This window comes from Coffea arabica, chromosome 5c, assembly GCF_036785885.1.
Source record: "Coffea arabica cultivar ET-39 chromosome 5c, Coffea Arabica ET-39 HiFi, whole genome shotgun sequence".
Lineage (NCBI taxonomy): Eukaryota > Viridiplantae > Streptophyta > Magnoliopsida > Gentianales > Rubiaceae > Coffea > Coffea arabica.
In genome coordinates, this window is record NC_092319.1 from 10,820,787 (window position 1) to 10,838,792 (window position 18,006).

At 34.3% G+C, this 18,006-nt stretch overlaps 2 long non-coding RNA genes across 6 annotated transcripts; both read left to right on the forward strand.

Moving 5' to 3' along the window:
- Positions 1–3,410: 3,410 nt before the first annotated feature.
- LOC113689990 (uncharacterized) lies at positions 3,411–7,695 on the forward strand. Of its 5 annotated transcripts, none has more exons than XR_011814980.1 (6): positions 3,411–3,896; positions 4,293–4,391; positions 5,730–6,041; positions 6,173–6,257; positions 6,363–6,628; positions 6,733–7,695. It is a non-coding gene; the product is annotated as an uncharacterized lncRNA (long non-coding RNA). The 5 variants fall into 5 exon arrangements; XR_011814978.1 differs by having other exon boundaries at positions 5,973–6,041; XR_011814979.1 differs by having other exon boundaries at positions 3,411–3,806; positions 5,973–6,041.
- Positions 7,696–13,485: 5,790 nt separating this feature from the next.
- On the forward strand, positions 13,486–17,489 carry LOC140007639 (uncharacterized). The gene is made up of 2 exons (XR_011814981.1): positions 13,486–13,883; positions 17,266–17,489. It is a non-coding gene; the product is annotated as an uncharacterized lncRNA (long non-coding RNA).
- Positions 17,490–18,006: the final 517 nt, after the last annotated feature.

Genomic DNA, 18,006 nt, shown 5'->3' on the forward strand with positions numbered 1-18,006 from the left:
AAAAGTCATAATTAAGATGACAAACACTTCATAGCACAATACACTAGCATAAATATCAAATTTTCTCAACAATCTCTTAGGAATCAAGATGCATATTACTGAACAATCCTCACAAGGATATTAGTGTATACACTCAGTAGTCAAAAATGTTTAAGGGGCATTTAACACTCAAATCAATCACAATGGAATGATATTATCATAGGCTTGCAAATATATCACATTTCCACCACTTATAATGAATTTAATACAAAAATCAAAGGGTCTTCAACAAGTGTTGTAATGGGGCTTGGGTAAAGGTAGGATAAAAAGGAAAAAGTTAGGTGTAAATATATCAAAGGAATGCCAAAAAAAAATCATTGCATGAATTAGAATGCCATCTTCATTGGCAAGTGTAATTTCAAGGTAATTGCATAACTTCCTCAAGTTCAGCAAGTGCAAACAACAAAGGCCTTAGCCTGCTATCACAACACAACACATATTTGCAAGAGCACTACACAACATTTTTCCCTTTTTTTTGTATTTTTTCATTTTTTTAATATTTCTTTTTTTCAGCTTTCTCAACAAGACATAACCAAAATGGAAACATAAATACACTTGCTAGCTTCAAATATAACCTAGGAAAACTATTTGAAATCATGCAATAAAATTAAGGCATCTCTTTGACATAAGAAACAAACAAGAAAGTGTAAACAAAAGGTTTAAACTAACATATTTGGCTATCAAATAAAGGAAAGGTCAAGACTCAAACATGGTTAACTAAGGAAAAACATAATTAAGGTAGGTCTTTAGAAAGTCAAAAGGGTTAAACCTAATTGCCCTTGTCATTTTAATGTATCAAATTTGAGTGTGGTCTAAACATGCATAACAAAGCAAGTTTTAGAATATCAAACCATCTGCGATATCCATTCAATAAAAGAAAACAGAGCAATTATAATTGACATGCTCCTTAGGCTCAAAAGCTCACAAATTAGTTAAAAATATGTCAAATCTTCTACATCCTTCATTCAAATCAATTTGCAAGAAAATAAATTACTCATGCCAGTAACATTGCATGAGTATTTAAATGAGGTTGCGGGTAGCGGTAGGGAGAATTCCTCTGTTCCATCTCTTGCCTTACCTCCAACCTATGTCATAATATAATATGATATAATATATTATCATATAACATGATATGTGTACTATATACTATAATATGAAATAAGTAATATGCTACTTTTGTGATGATAGTAAAATGTACTTTTTGTCAATTTATTGTGGTAGGTGCATTTTCAAAGGAAAATATTGAGTTAAGTTCTACTTTACATACCTTAAATTGAATGGACATTTTGTAAATTGATTTTTAGTACTCAAATGTCAAACATTTAGGAATTCCAAAACTCCAAAACATCTTTCTTTTAGAAAACTTTAAATAATACTTTGCAGTAACTAAGGTCGAGCACCCGACTTTCACTCATTTATTAAAGTAGTCAATTGACATAATTAAAGTGGCATTTGGTAAGAGGGTTTTGGAATGAAAAATTTAAATAAACTTCATAATTTTTGTCTGAATTACTATTATTAGAATCAAAATTTTGAAATCATATCTAAATATTTAGAATTCTCCAATCCCCTAGTAAGATTGGAGAGTTTTGAATAAAACTCAAAATTGATTCCTCTATAATTCAACAAAGACACGAGTGCCCTTATCTACTTCAACCATCACTTTTTCGACTTCTTTTCTCCCTCTTCTTTATTATCTCCATTGCCCTTCTCTCATCCAATTTCTATGAATTGTTTTCAACTACTTCCCTCCTCTCATCTGGCATCTATTCTTCTCTCTCTCTTGAAAATATATTTTTTCTCTTGTGAATGCATAACAAGAAGTAGATTTAGAGATTGGGATTTACACCTTTGTAGCAGAAAAAGGAAAACCAACAAATCAGCCTTTGAGAGTAAAAATATCTCAAATCTCTTCATGATTAGCTTTATGTGCTGTCTATATTTCACCTTCTATAGATTTTAAGTTATTTTTAAATTATTTTATGGTGTATAGATTCTTAATGCTACTACTAATTTCAGTGTTGTTGAAATATCATACAAAGAATGTAATATTATTGTATTGTTTATAACTCTTTAACTTTAAAGTGACAGGTGTTATCATTTGTAGAATGCCAAATCTTAATATTGTTCCCTTTTTGGCATGAGATTTTTGGGACTCTTTTGACTAAACAATGTGATGGATTTGTAAAAAAGTTTTGTGTCAGTTTTGCTTACAAAATCTATTCAGCATAGATGTGTATCTTTAAAATAGAATGCAAAATTTAATAGTATCTTGAAGAATGTAAATTTGGCAGTAGTATTTGACTATTCAAGAAATAACCATAACCTGATGAAACTTTCACTAAAATTTGATAGCATATTGAATAATAGAAATTCGGCAGTAGAAGTAGACTAATCAAAAAACAATTTCATTTGACTCTTACTACTATTAAAATAGGATTTGTGAAGATTTAGATTAGTACTATGTATAATAAGAAACATCTTCATGTGACTTTCACTAACAATGACAATAAACTAAGAAAATAGTTGTAGTCAAGTTCAACAATATTTTGACACAATTATGACCATATTAAATTGGTTGCAGGGCCTGTAGTAAACTTCTATCCAATTGATTATTTTGAGTTTTACTTATTCTTGTAACATTTATTGTAAATAAATGATACATCTTCCTATTACAAATAGAAGACGGATGCGAATGCGCAATTTTTGAATTATGCCTATGATGCTTATGTTTTTCATTGTAGTCTTCATGATGTGGTACCATGTAACTTTGGTACATCTTTACAGTATGAGATGTTCAATAAAATCTAAAGAGGAAAAAATGCAAGTGAATGTAGAAATTATTTAGATTTACTAAAGAAAGGGACACTCATTGTGTTAATATACTTACACATGGATAGACGTACATTTGATACATGTATGACATGATTAAAGATTTTGGGAGTTTGGGGCCCATAAGAAATATGAGTTTGGAAGAAATTATTGCCATGTTTGTACTTTCACTCACCATGAAAAAAATAGAATGATTGGCCTTACATTTTTGTAAAGTGAAGAAATTGTTAATTGTTAATTTAATTTTTATCTTCTAACAATCACTACAACAAAAATGGCCTTTCCTGACATACCTATAAGGACACTTGCTGGTTTGTGTTATTATAGCGCTTCTATCATGACACTTATTATTAACTCAATAATATATACTCTATTTTTTTATTTTATCTGATATAAAAACAATAATGTGCCTTTTTTAGACTACCTATCATGACACTTGAGAAAATGTGAGATGTACCAAAAAAAAAGACACAAAACGGCATCGTTTGATTATGGCGGAAGATTCATTTGTCAAAACACTTAGTGAAATATTCAAAACTTTCATTTTGCTAGCCAAAAGACTTGGTGAAAATTTTCTCCTTCTCATCTCTCTCACCTCTCCGCAAACAAGCTATCTCGGCAAATTATCTCTTGACCAAAACACTTGGAATTTTTGTAGCTATAAGTTGGAAGTAGTATCTGTCTGGGATGTTTGAGAAAACGGTGAGCATACCGGGTTTTAAGAGGGGAAACCATGGCGTTTTTGGGTGGTTTGAAGGTCAAATAGTGGCTGGTTTGAGTATTAGATCTTACAATAGTTGCGTATTTAACGGGTCAGTGTTTCTCTGACGTTGCAATTTGAACTTTGAACCGGATAACAAAGAGGAGTAGGTCTCTTTTCAATTTGGGTTGACACTTCTGCTTAATCACTCCCATGATCTTAATCAAAACAACCGGTAATCTTTCTTTGGTCAGTATCTACATTTGTTTGGATAGTATCTGCTGAATCTTTTCACAAACAAACTATCCTTGCTTTCCCATTGAAGGTATGTAATTGCATGGTAATTTTTTTTATTTTGTGAGTAATTAGATAATGTTATTGGCATTAGTCCTATTTGTTTGAGATTGAAATGGATGTAGTAATAGTTTATGAGTTGAGTACACTTGTTGTTTAGCTTTATTCCTCTCGGTTGTCTACTTGATTCATGTGACTATTTTGTTATGGATTTGTTGTCTATAACCCGTTCGATAAAATGTCAATTCCCCCTGTTTTTCCTTTTTTTTCTGAATCTCCTTTAATGTTAATCCGTCATGGGGATTATCAAATGTCAGCTTGATCATTGTGATTTTGTACTGCATTATGGATTCTTTTTTAAAAATTTATTTTTGTTATTGTGGAAATATTTTGTGAATGAAGTATTGGTTGGATGGTGTTGTTTCAGAGGGAAGGTGGTAATAATGTAGTAGCTGCTGCACCACCTCCGCTTTCACCTTCACCGCAAGGGTCCAATGATAGTCTGATTTCTCGCGGTAATAGCAAGGTAAATCATTTTTATGTGTTTCCCTACATTTGTAAATTCGCACATTTTGTTTTTTCATGATCCCAGTTCATGCTCCCATGCTTTTGAGGTGTATTCAGATCTCTTTCTTTCTTTTGATGTTACTGCTGCAAATCATTTGGATGATTTCCTTTATATTCTGTCAAAGTTTATCTTTCTCTTTCTTTTTTTCTCTACCCAACAAATACTAAGAAAAGTTCTTTTGGGCTTGTGAGGTTAATCAATGTTCAGTTGCACTTATTATTAGGGATGACATCGCCAACAATTAGCTTAGAAAAGTTTGAATAAAGTATAGAAAGAAAATGTAATGAGTATATCACTCGTATTGTGATTTTTGATGGTGATTAGTTTTTGGTTGCATGCTTTTTTACAAGCATGGTTTAGGTAGAATAGATTTCTGGCTATGAGCAAAACTATGCATACAAATTGATGGGCCAGAGAAGTTCTGGCTATTTGGATAGTATAAAGCATTTGGACTTGCTAAATGTTTTTCTACGTATTGGAGTTCAGAAACTTGATAATATTACCGCTATATACACACCGATACTTTTTCATTATTATACACATACACACCTATGTTTGGTGATTATTTTACTCTTAGGCAATTTGAGAATGTAATGAAAATTAAGGTTTGTCAGCTAAATGGGATTTCCTTATATGCCTTTATTGGTGGCTTGCTTTGGTATTTATAGAGCTGATTTAGGAGGATATTTGATATAAACTACTCAATGTTGATTGCAAGTTTACAAAAGTGGTCCTCTTTTTCTATCATCAAAAGGTACCATGGTTCTCCTTCATTTATTAGTGGGTTTGAAATTATGATCTTAACAAAGTTCTCTCTTTTTTCCGTTGCAATTTCGTCAATGTGTTGTCCTGTTTAATAAATTTACTGCTTAGCCTCTTTCTATCTTGTTAGAGGAAAAGACTACTTATGGGACTTTTTTATTTTATTTCTTAAGAATTTATATTGTTCAAAAGTGGAGCTAGCGAAAACTGAGCAATCGGATCTTAAAATATCACCTTTTTAAAATTTTTTTATTTATCAAGTTCTAATTGAAAGAACATCAATCCACATTTTAAGCAGTTGTTATAGATCTTAGCATGGTGGAAATCTCCGTTCCATATGAGGTCATCAATCATGTAAATTTTTTGAGACAGTAGATCCAGAAACTATCTGTGCAGTTTATCTTTGCCAAGCCTAAGAAGCTAGTATTGCTTAGTTTATCTGTTAAGCCTGTATCTAAGATTATTTCTCCAGAACTGCATACCCATGATAATTGTGTATGAAGAACAAGAATTTTCTTTTTCATTTTTTCAAAGAAGCAGTGGAGGAATAAGGAATTTGCTATGACCAGCAACACCGACACAAAGATTTTGCTTGGATGAGAAGCATCATTGGAGGGTGAAATTGAGTCTAAAGTGAATCGTACATGAAACCTGATAATTGTAAGAGATGATAACAAACAAGGGTATAGCAGTGCGAATGAACAAATTTTCAAATAGATTTTTATGAATATCATACTAACTCACGCTCTTGTGTTTGTTTAACCTTTGACATTTCAGATTGAAATTAGGAATTTTGCGAAAATGCGAGCACAGGAGTTGGTCTGAAGGGTTTTCTTATGTTATTAGGTAAATAAAATTTCTATCCGCTTGCTTGCAATTTCTGTTTTTACAGATTGTTGAGAAATTTTACATTTTGTTGATTTCCTTTATTTGCTGGGCTGCTTGATTTAGTAGACTGTAAATTAATTGTCATACAGGCGTCCCTGTTTACAAGGCTGTGCAAATGCCAAGGGAAGTTTGTGATTATCTTTCCAAGAGCATATCACGCTGGATTTAGTCATGGTGTGTGTGATTTTTTTTTTCATGGTATGCTAGTGTTCGTTCATGGTAGGACGTACCGAGATATATAACTGTGGTGATTGCATTTTTTCGTTTTGTTTTCTGCAGGCTTCAACTGTGGTGAGGCAATAAATTTTGCAACTGCTGATTGGTATCCTTTTGGAGCCAAAGCTAGCCATCATTATGCCCGCCTTGGAAAAATGCCGGTTATTCCTTTTGAAGAGCTGCTTTGCAAAGAAGCAATGCTGGTTTCAGAGTATGAAATTCAGGAGAATGCCGATATGAATATCACGCTCTGTTTACAAGGCTGTGCAAATGCCAAGGGAAGTTTGTGATTACCTTTCCAAGAGCATATCACGCTGGATTTAGTCATGGTGTGTGTGATTTTTTTTTCATGGTATGCTAGTGTTCGTTCATGGTAGGACGTACCGAGATATATAACTGTGGTGATTGCATTTTTTCGTTTTGTTTTCTGCAGGCTTCAACTGTGGTGAGGCAGTAAATTTTGCAACTGCTGATTGGTATCCTTTTGGAGCCAAAGCTAGCCATCATTATGTCCGCCTTGGAAAAATGCCGGTTATTCCTTTTGAAGAGCTGCTTTGCAAAGAAGCAATGCTGGTTTCAGAGTATGAAATTCAGGAGAATGCCGATTTGGTCCCTCTTTGTTGTTTGAAGATTTCATTTGCTTGCCTATTGAGACCGCATCAGTATGCCTAGTGGAGAATAAAGAAATCAAGACCATCAGTGAATATACATCCAAAATCTCAAGGAACCATCTTCTGCATCCTTTGCAGACGAGAATGTTGTGTTGGACACTTGATGTGCAACTGCTATACTGATCCCATTTGCCTCTTCCATTGTACCCCCCAAAAAAACTTTATTTTATTTATTGGTCTGAAATTATACTATACTAACTATGATGGTGTATTTAAGGACTCTTACCGTAGAACAGGCAGCATAGTGGAGCAAGCCATATCATCGATTAGAACTGTATTCTCATTTGTAGCAGAGGATCTTTTAGTTGAAAAATACGTTGATGTGCTTGATAAGTCGGTGCCATTAGGGATAAAGATTGAATTTGCCAAGGGAACAGGGATTGGAGTTATCTATTTGGTCATGTATGCCACATGTGCATTGGCTTTCTGGTATGGTGATCTAATGATCCCAACAAACTTTGTGCACAGGTGGAACCAGCTGAAGATTGATGGAGTATTCATGATTATGACTGAAGGCTCTCATTTCATTGGAAAGTTTGAAAGCTACTACAAGTTCTTTCTATTTGTTAGGGATGAGAATCTTTTAGTTTGTGCACAAGAGAATCTTTCAAGTTTGTGCACATGAGAATCTTTTAAGTTTGTACTTGTTAGGGATTTGCTATGTTAAAACTTGTTGCTGACTTTTAGTTCAATAAATTATATTTGAGCATTGACTTTTACTTTTAGATTACTATATGCATTTTGTTCTTTTGGATAATTTTACAAGTCCTTTGGGTTTCTGATTGACGGAATGTATAGCAGGGAGCACTACCTGCAGGTTGCTTCTATATCAAAAAAAAAAAAGAAAAAAAAAACTCCTAACAGTTAAAAGTGTCAGCATAGCTCACCTTCTAAAGCAATATATAATGACACTTTCGATTATCAAGAAAAGAGATTTTTGTTGACAGATGAGATGCTATAACAGCATAGTTTTCCGGACACATTTGAATGTTACGAGCATATCCCTACATTGGAAGGGACGACACTCGTCCAAGGTGTGAGGAAAGGTAAAGTGTCAGGTTATATTATCTACACTGACACTTTTAAATGCCATTAAAGGCCATTTTTGTTGTAGTGCTAATGAGCTGCAATTCAGGTAGTTAACTCTCGATTCCTACAACTTCAATCAAGTAACCATTTTAATCTCAAACCAGAACTTTTCTTCAGTCGAAGCTCATTTTCTCTGCTAAAACCAAACTTGCAGCTTATATCTATATTCATTTATACTCAATAAATAAGGATTGATCACAGAAAATTTACCTCTTTCCTTTAAGATTTAAAAGTTGCAGACTAATTAGATTTCTTAGCTTTGTTTTTCTCAAGGTCAGCACTAGCTCTCCCTCCCATTTTCCTTGCCTTCGTTTGCTTGGTTATGATTAGCAGGTGATGTAGCTAGCCAAATTTTCTCTCCCTCACGCTTAGTTCCACTCCATCAGTTTTGTTTTTGTAAGATGCAAGAAAGAAAGAAAGAAAAGAAGCTGTCTGTTTCACTCCTTTGATCACCGCCCAAATAATGAGCCTACTGTCTAGTTATTTCCTGTCGGTTGTTTTGTAGAGCTTGAATGATAGAAAGTTAAGCAATACTACCTAATTTCCCTCACTCTCGGTCACTATTTTAACTCAGCAAATGTTCCACCGCCCACTAATAAGCCTATTTTCTAATTGCTTCCTCTCAACACCGCCCAAGTGTATCAGCAGATAGTTCTGCTTCTCCTCTTGATTGTTAGGTGAGAAAGAAAACAATTACACTTCGCTTTTCTACTCGATCACCGCTTGGTTTTAACAAATTTTGGTAGCTGCTTCCTCTTTGGCATTTCCTCAGCCACCGCCCAAGTTTTCCTAGCATTTGATTGCCTTACTTCCATTCGATTCCAAATTTCTCCAATTGTTTTTCCTTCCTTTGGTTCCTTTTGTTGAAATTGCTAATAGCTTATTTTGCGTGGCTGCATGGTTATTCATTTAGGTTCCAAGGGTAAATTCATCTTTTAACTTTAACTTATTTGCCTATTAAGGCTATAACTTACTAATTCATACATTGTCTCTGAACGTTATTTGTATTTCCTTATAAAAATTTGCTTACATTAGTTTAGTAAATTTCCACACATTTGGCTTTAAAGAAAATTAATTAGGCATGTACTTATTCAACAATATAATTGGTTCAAATGTCATAATTTGCAATATGTCTATCATATGTTTATTTGATTCCTAAAATTTTCTACACCATTCTATTATTTTTCTTATTGTTTTATTTATTTATTATTTCTATTTTTTATTTTTTTCCTAAATTTTAATTTTTATAGGAATTCAATTATGCATTTAATTTAACCATTTATTTGTCATATGTAATATTTCTAGTAACAAATTAAATATAATATAATAAATTCAAAATTTACAAATAAATTTCCCGAGTTCTCACACTATATCTATTGTTCATCACTTGAAAATCTATCATCATCTTCACATTGACACAACCTTCTCTTCCATATTGTTGCTCTAGGGTCTAAAAGCTGCTTGCAGAGTAGTTCAATTTGATTAAAATTAGAAGGTTATTAGTTTCACCTTTTTCTTATGTGATATGATGATACACATTATTGCTCTATGCAAGTTTATGGAATCCATAAAATTAAAGCTATGAAAATTAATATTTTGAAAAAAAATGAATAATTTGCTGAAGGTACTAAAATATAATTCGTCATTTTTATTTCTTATTTTCTATGGCAAGATATGTCAGTTGCTTGTGATCTTGATGATGATGTTGATCATTGCAGTCATGAGAGTAATACAAAGACACATAAAAAATCCTTGTGAGGACCCAAAAATTCTATTTCTTTACTTGACTATTTAACTATTTACTAGCCCTAAATATCATGGTGATTCCATTAGTTGAGTCAAGAGTTTTACTTTACTTTTAAAATTAGAGTAAGTTAGGGTTTTGGTGTATTTTGGCAGTGTGATCGATTGGTGAGATATGTGCACTAAATTTGGTGGATAAGAGTGAGAATTAGGTAAGGAAGTGTGTCATTAGAAGTGCTAATAATAAGTTAGTGAATCATAAGTTAAAACAAAAGTACAAGGGAGTTAAGGGAAATAGGCTTGAATTGACGTGCACCGTTTGTTACCGGTGGAGTACACCACTTGATCAATACTTTCTTACCCTAATTTTCATGTTTTTATTTCATTTAATTTTCCCTAAATTAACCCTTAATTCAGCCGCCATTTTTGACTAAAGAAAGGTGAGAAAAGAAAAAAAAAAGAATCTTGAGTTGCCAAGTGTCGGCAATCAAGGAAATGTTTGTCCAAATGAGTTTTCTTTTTTCTTATCTTTTTTCATGGCTCATTTTTCTTCTTTTTCCTTCATGGTGGCTGAAATTTTGGGAGAGAAAAACAAGAGGGAAGAAACCTCAAACTACATCTTGATTTAGCCTTATTTAAGTTGAACCACAAAAACTAAACCGATTAAACGTTCACCTTGGTGCATAGGAAGCTTAGTGTGGTGAAGGTTTTGGAAGAAATAACTTGGTTCTTCACTTTAAAGAAGGTTTTGGAAGGTATAAGTTCATCCACTTCTTGCCTTTACCTTAATTTTGCTAAATATGCTATAGAAGCTTTGAATCTTGGAATATCATAGATGATTTTCTAGTTTTGGGTTGTTTAGTGAAAATTTCAGCAAGGGTTTATATTTTTCAGCTTTGATTGTGTTGTTTAACTATAAATTGTTGGTATTGAGCTTGGATATGGACTTTTTGAGGTGATTAATAGCATGATTGTGACTTTTAGCTTTAAAAAATGAGATTTCAGCCTTGGTAAGAATTTCCAGCTTTGGTATTGGTTGATTATTTGCTAGAAATGAGTTATATTTGGATGATTTTTAGACTGGATCAAAATCCCTTTATATTCTTACTTGTAGTGTTCATTTGGGGCTGATTTGGAAAGAAAATGAAGCCTTGAATGGCTGAAAAAATTGGTAAACACAAAGGAAATACTACTGAAATTTTTTCCACAGGAGACTCTAAGCAGTCTTGGGAAATCTGTCGTATCATGGTGTAGAAAAATTCAAATTGAGTTCTGCTTATTGCATTTGAAACTAGATTCAGAATACTTTCTACCGTGAAATTTTCATAATTTTCCGCAATTACTGTGAATATCTGAGATTTTTCAAAATTGACTGAATTTCCATTCCTGTTCTGTCTTTCTGCTGGATAAAGCAGCCACTTGAGATTGGATTTGACTGACTTGTGAATAGAATCTAGCAAGGATGTCTTCTGAGAAATTGTAACTCTTTGAATCTATTTTCCAATGGTACAAAGTTTATAAATTTTGGACTTAAAAAATTTGAGATATAATTTTTCAAAAAGTATCGCGCAAAACTGGAAAAATTATATTTTCCTTAAACTGTCCTCACTTTCATTTTCAACTTTAAATTGAAGTTGTTAAACCATTTTGAGCTTGGTTTATGATTAGAATGAGAAAATTCTTGATTACTCATGTCCCTTGGGTCTAAATGTTCTTTTTTTACTCCAAAACCATATTTGCACCTTTGTACTGGTAGTTACTCGGATTTTCTTTGGTTCACCTAAACTTTAGATGGTTGAACCATAATATTTTCTCTTACTTATTCTTAGGGTTTGTTGGTGATCAAAGGCATAAACCAGAAGGAAACTTTTGACGTTATTTTGCTTGAATTGGTGAGTGTTCTTTGCATGTTGTGTTTCCAATGACTATGTGAATTGTTGTGAATGTTTGATTGAATGTTAAATGTTTTTCAATGATTGTTAAATGAATTTTCGATAAGCGAGTGTATACTTTATCGTATTCAACAGAAATGAATGTGAAATTTTCAATGATTAAATGATTGAATGCTACTTGTGCATGAATGTGAGCCTTTTACCTGAATTGGGCCCTTGCCCTTCATTGCCAGTCGACTCGAGCCAAAAACAGACTCGGTCGAGTAGTTGGTGACCTTGAGACAGTGTTTTGGTATACTCCAGTGTTACCACGAAGTCTGGTGGAGAACTGGCCAGTGAATTCAATGTAATGAAATCAATGAATGAGTGACAATGAATACTGAAGGAGTTTTCACTGCTAAATGTTTTCAAATAGCGAAGGAGTAAAGGAAATTGTTGGCGATTGAATGACTGAATGAATGGCTCCAAGTGAGCACGTATCCTTCCAATGAATGAATGTTTATTTCTTGAATGGCTGTTTATTATTGTGCAAAGTGTTCAAACTGTTAAGTACCATACTTCTATGTTTTCTCTACCTGATTGCTTGTTTGGAAACCTCACTGGGCTTTTAACCCATTCCTTTAGTTTTTGTTTTCCTTGCAAGAATGCACGTCTGGAGCAATTAAGTGTGACCTAGAATGTATAACCCTCTTGTACTTATACTCTTGGTTGATAGAATGTATTTTGACATTTGACGTTGTATCATACATTTGGGTTTTGGATTGTAAATAAGTTTGCAGTTTGGTTGAATTGTAGAACTTAAATGTTATTTTGGAGGCTTGAATAATTAATCTTGAAAGTTGATTGAGTGAGTAAGAGAGTTCTGACGAGAGCTAGGCAGGCGGTCTGCCAAACCCTTGGGTATGCCCTAGGGAGAGGTAAGGCCGTCACAGGTGGTATCAGAGCCACTTCGCATGGTTTCTGTGTGAGAACCCTGAAAATAGACATATAAATATCAGTGCATATTTTATTTGCATTTTAATTCTTTAATAAATTTTTGCACGAAGTCCAATTGTTTTTAAATAAGTATGTAGAATTAAACGTTATGTGCAAAATAAAAGAATTGTGCTAAACTACTAAACTTCTTAGTTTTGTTACATTAACTTCATATTTCGATGGTAAACTATTTCATTGATCTAATCATTAATTACTTTGAATTCTAGTATTGTAACTAATTGTTTTGAAATAAAAGTGTAAAGATAATCTTTATGAAATAAATAATATAACTGTGCCAATATTGAATTATTCGGTTTTATTATACAAAAGTAATAATTTTTGAGTTATATTAAGTTTACTCTTTAAAAATAAATTCCTTAATTTGCAGTAGCTAACATTCTTTCCGAATAAGATTAAGGGTATACAAAAACCTTAGTATTAAGATGCCATCGATAAATTTTACAATACATGTATACAAGATACGTGTAGGACGTAAAAATTATGATAATTGAAACCTCGTGAGATTAGCGCATCACTAGGAGGTTAAATTACATTCGGAATAAATTTTTGGGATTAAATTAGAATCAAAGACGCAAGTATTATTAGAAGATCGAGTGAAAGGTCCAAAATACCCTTCACAATTCCACGAAATCACCACACATCCATAACATTTCCATGCAACACCAAACAACTCCTCGGACAGCAGCATAGCACCGCACCATCCGACCAATCAAAAACCTTCAACCATCTCAACACGCAACCATGTCTTACACTCAACCTCTTCTCAAAAACCGCGGCACCTCTCTTCATTTCCTCTTCATTTGCCGCAACATAAACCACCATTTCCATTTCCTCTCTGCACCAACTCACCCCAGTCCGCAACCAAACACTCCCTCTCCAGCCTCTGCCTCGTGATCATCGACCAAGAAAGTGAGAGAGCTGCACCCGGCAAGCTGAGAGTGAGAGTGAGGGAGAGCCGAAGTCTTTGCTCTGTTTTTTTTTTTTTCTGTTCGTGAGTTAAAGAAAAGAGAGTGAGACCTGCGATTCTGCAACCATTCCATCCGTCAGTTGGGGAGGAGTTTGAGTGCCAAACTTCCTTCATCTTAGTTGCGAGCTTGAGCAAGAGAAAGGACGGGCTAGCAGGCTGCATTCTGGTTAACCGAGAGGGAGAAGTTTTGCAGCCGCTTGTTGTGTGAGCTCGATCTTAAGCTGAGGTAATTTTCTGAATTTAAACTAATTGATTATGGGTTGATGAAGCCGTGTGTAAGCATGCATGTGGGGTTTGTGCAGTTAGGGGACAAATTAAGTTACAAGGAATCTGGTTGTGAAAGAATTAGAATTGCCGAGAGCTTGATCTGGAAATTTCAGCTTTAATCCGTGAATTTGTGATGATCTGAGGTTAATTGTGGGTGTAGCTAGTTAAAAACTGAGAGATAGTTAATTATTTGGTGTTGCATGTGAACTGAATTTCGGTTGCATGGCTGGAAATCTTACTTGAAAAGTGTTGAACTGCTGAACGAATTTTTCCAGTTTAGCCGCTGGTGTTGTTTTAGAAATTTCATGGGAAATTTAGCATGAAAGTTGCTGGAAAGTTTTTGATTCTCATTTAGTTAGGTGTTTGACTAATTTAGATTAGAGGATTAAGCCTTGCATGAAGTTTATTAGTCCGACTATACAAAAAAAAAAAAAAAGAGATGAAACAGAGGACTGCTATACGCAAGCTCATTCCAGGGTAGTGAACAGAATTTCTGGAATTTGGGGATGGTTTTGGTTGCTGGCCGAACCTGTTTTGAACTAGTTATGATAAGCAATTTCATTAAGTAGCCTTGCATGTTGGTTTTGGGTAATAAATGCAGTGTTTCAGCCGTGGAAAAATTTGGACTCCATGACCAATTAATTGCTGGAACTTCTTAGCTCTAGCCGGGAGAAAGAAAACAGAATTTCTCCAACTTTTCCTTTTAAATCTTTGGTTATAAATTTCACATTATTGCACAAGATACACCTTAGTATGATAATTGCACTCTGCATGTTGAGCTGGAATGGAAAAAAAATGAGGAATTATGGAGAAAGTTTCAAATTTAAACTATCAATTGCTGGGAAATTATATGTTAGCTGATGACAGATTTATGGGGATCTCTTGGTGGAATTATTTGCCAAAATTACATGTTAATTGTTTTATTTCATGTTGGAAAATTTTGATGGTGGGCTCTATGAACTCCCACCCTTGGATTGATGATGGATATAACGCTAGTTTAGTGTTTAAATAAGTAGATTAATGATACCTAGCTAGTCTAGATTTCAAGGGATGCATAGTTCAAAAATGTCCAGATTTGCCCTGTTTTAATCGCACCACTTTTTGCAGAATTTTTAGGGTTTCATGACTTGTATATCATGTTTATATGTTGAATATATAATGTACAAAGTTTCATTAAAAAATATTGAGATTTGGTTGGTCAATTGGATCAATTTCGTGAAGCTAGTAAATCTGGAAAAACTGTTTTCGTAATGCTTTGACCAGTTTTCGTATTTCAGCCATAACTCTGTGCTCCGATGTCGAAAGGCATTTGAAACTAGACATCCCAGCCTTTCCAGCGGTATAAAATGCACATTCTGGTCCCATGTACGTGAGCCAAACCAACCATTTAAGGATGGCTACTCTGTTTCTCTGTTTTACAAAGAACGAAATGCTGAGGCTGCAACTTGTGGCTCGAATTCGAGCTAGTTGTGTGTCGAATTTCAAAATGATGTTTTCTGTGAAATCATAGCTCTATGAATGTGTTTTCCAATGCCTTAAACCATGTCCAATTCCGAGTTAATTTGAGTGATCTGTGATCAAAATATGAAACCTGCTCTGTGTGTGAAAACCCTCCTTTTTGGGACAGATTTGATGCAAGGCTCAGTGTAGACTTGCAAATTTAATCTCTTGGTGTTAACCACCACAAATGTTGTTCTGGGATGACCTTAAACCTTTTCTATGTAAATGAACCATGTTTAGAGAATTTTCCCTTGGTAAAAAGTTTAGAAAAGGAAATTTTCATATACAAGGCAGCTTTGCCTTAAAATTTTGGAAACTTGAGTGATTTTGTTAAGTGACTTCCCGTGAATATTTTTCTATGAAATTTGGTAGAGAGACAACCCTTATATGGTAGTATTATACTGCTAATTATGGTGTTATTCCGAGACCGTTTCATGGGTCAAATAAATTACCAAAGTTTATGACTCGAGTTTGGAAATACCCATGTTTCACAAAGGAATTTTGGTAACTTTGAGTTGCCATATCTTAGTATTCAAAACTCCGTTTCTCGTTCCGTTTGTTTTGTTATACTCTTGGATTACAACACTAATAGAGTTATAAATTGCAAAAGCTAGTTCCAAACAAGTGAATTTTTTCGAATTTTCAAAGTTGACTAAAAATCAACTTAAATCTGCCTTATGAACTAAAACAGAGACTTTGAGCTTATTTTTGAATATTTTCCATGTGGAATCTTAGAAATGTGTATTCTAGGAACTTTTAGTATTTTAGAAGTAGTTTCCAACGGTACTAAGTTTTCCAATTTTGGACCTACTGAGTACAAGATCTGATTTTTCTAAGTTTGACGTGCAAAACTGAAATTTTGCCGATTTCTTATAAACTGAAAATTTGAAAACCCGTTATTCCTTCTTGATGATAATTGGTCGCTTTAAACTTGATTTCATGAAGGAAATCATTTTCTCCTTGTGTTAATAAAACCTCACTTTTGAACCTTTATTTTGAGTGGTTAAGGTTCTTAATTTGAGGTATTGACAAGTCTAGATGAGTGTAACTCCTTTCTTGATTAATGCGTGATTATGAGTGAAAAATACTCGTCAAATTGCTTCAGGTGCCCAAGCTAGTCTTGAAGAGAATCCCGGAGGGGACAATTAAAGACTTTCTCGCTTAATTATTTTTGAATTGGTGAGTGTCCCTGCTTGTTCTATGCCTACTTGATTAAAGTGCTTTCTTGATTTGATATGTGATAATTGGAAAAATGGTTTTCTGATCCATTGAAGTGGGCAGTGTGTACTTTATCACACTAGCTCTTTCGAGTGGTGACTTGCTTGAAATATTTTCGTGAATATCCTGCTTGCACTATCCACACGCTAGACGCCACGTCGTTGGGTGAATCCCTCGACTAGTCTATAATAACCACAAGCTGGACGCCACGTCGCTAGGTGAATCCCTCGACTAGTCTATAATAACCACTCGACTAGTCTATAATAACCACAAGCTGGACGCCACGTCGCTAGGTGAATCCCTCGACTAGTCTATAATAACCACAAGCTGGACGCAACGTCGTTGGGTGAATCCCTCGACTAGTCTATATATAAAAAATATATATAGTGGATCTACATGGACTATAAGTAGTGAAAGTTGACGGAGGGTCAACTACGAGGGTATCTCATCAAGCGAGGAGAATGACTCCCGAGAGCCCCTGTATCCTACCTTGTGCTGTTATACATTTTTTTTTAATTGATTAAATTTGTTTAAATTGTATCCGTTGTTTGATTTATGTGATTGCATGTTTTGGGGCACCACTGAACTTTAGCTCACCCCACGTTTATTGTTTTTCTTAACAGGTTCTGGAAACTGAAAGCTGGATGCTTACTTAAGTTTTCCTTTTGGATTGTATTTGAATACTATAACTTATTCTGTGGGCTGTAATGTGTTATTTGAGATAATGCACTTTTCTTTTGGGTTGCCACTTGAAACTGGAAAGTGTGTAAACCCTAATTCGATTACTTGGCCTGTAAATTTGTAATAGAGATTTATGTATTTATCTACCCGGATTGGTACGACTTTATATTTTGGTACGTAGCACGTAGGACGTTTAAGAGCCTCGACTGGCTAATTTATCTCTGCTATCTCTGAAGTTAAGTTGGATGTAAGGATGATCTTATTCGGGAAGATTTGTTTTATCACAGATTAAGTTATCCTTTGAAGGGATTTGGGTTAGAATGCTTGCGTGAGTCCTGGCGAGAGTTGGGCAGACGGCCCGCCAACCCTTTGGTTCGCCTTAGGGGGAAGTGGGGTCGCCACATTCTGCGCGGGGAGAACTTGGGCCAAGTGATGTTATATTCCCTATTATGATAACAACTAAAGGATTATGTACTCTTCTAGAGTATAGGCTGTGAATTATGAATGTTATAGGCGTAAAACCCTTATCATGATACTTGAAGAAGATAGATATGTATGTCAGATAGGAATATCTAATATAGGTGATTTACTCTTGAGATTGGCCAGCTCGAGTTGTAAATTATCTTATTTCGGATTCTTGTATCCGAGTACTCAAGAGTTGAGGTCAATGCTAAGGATGCAAG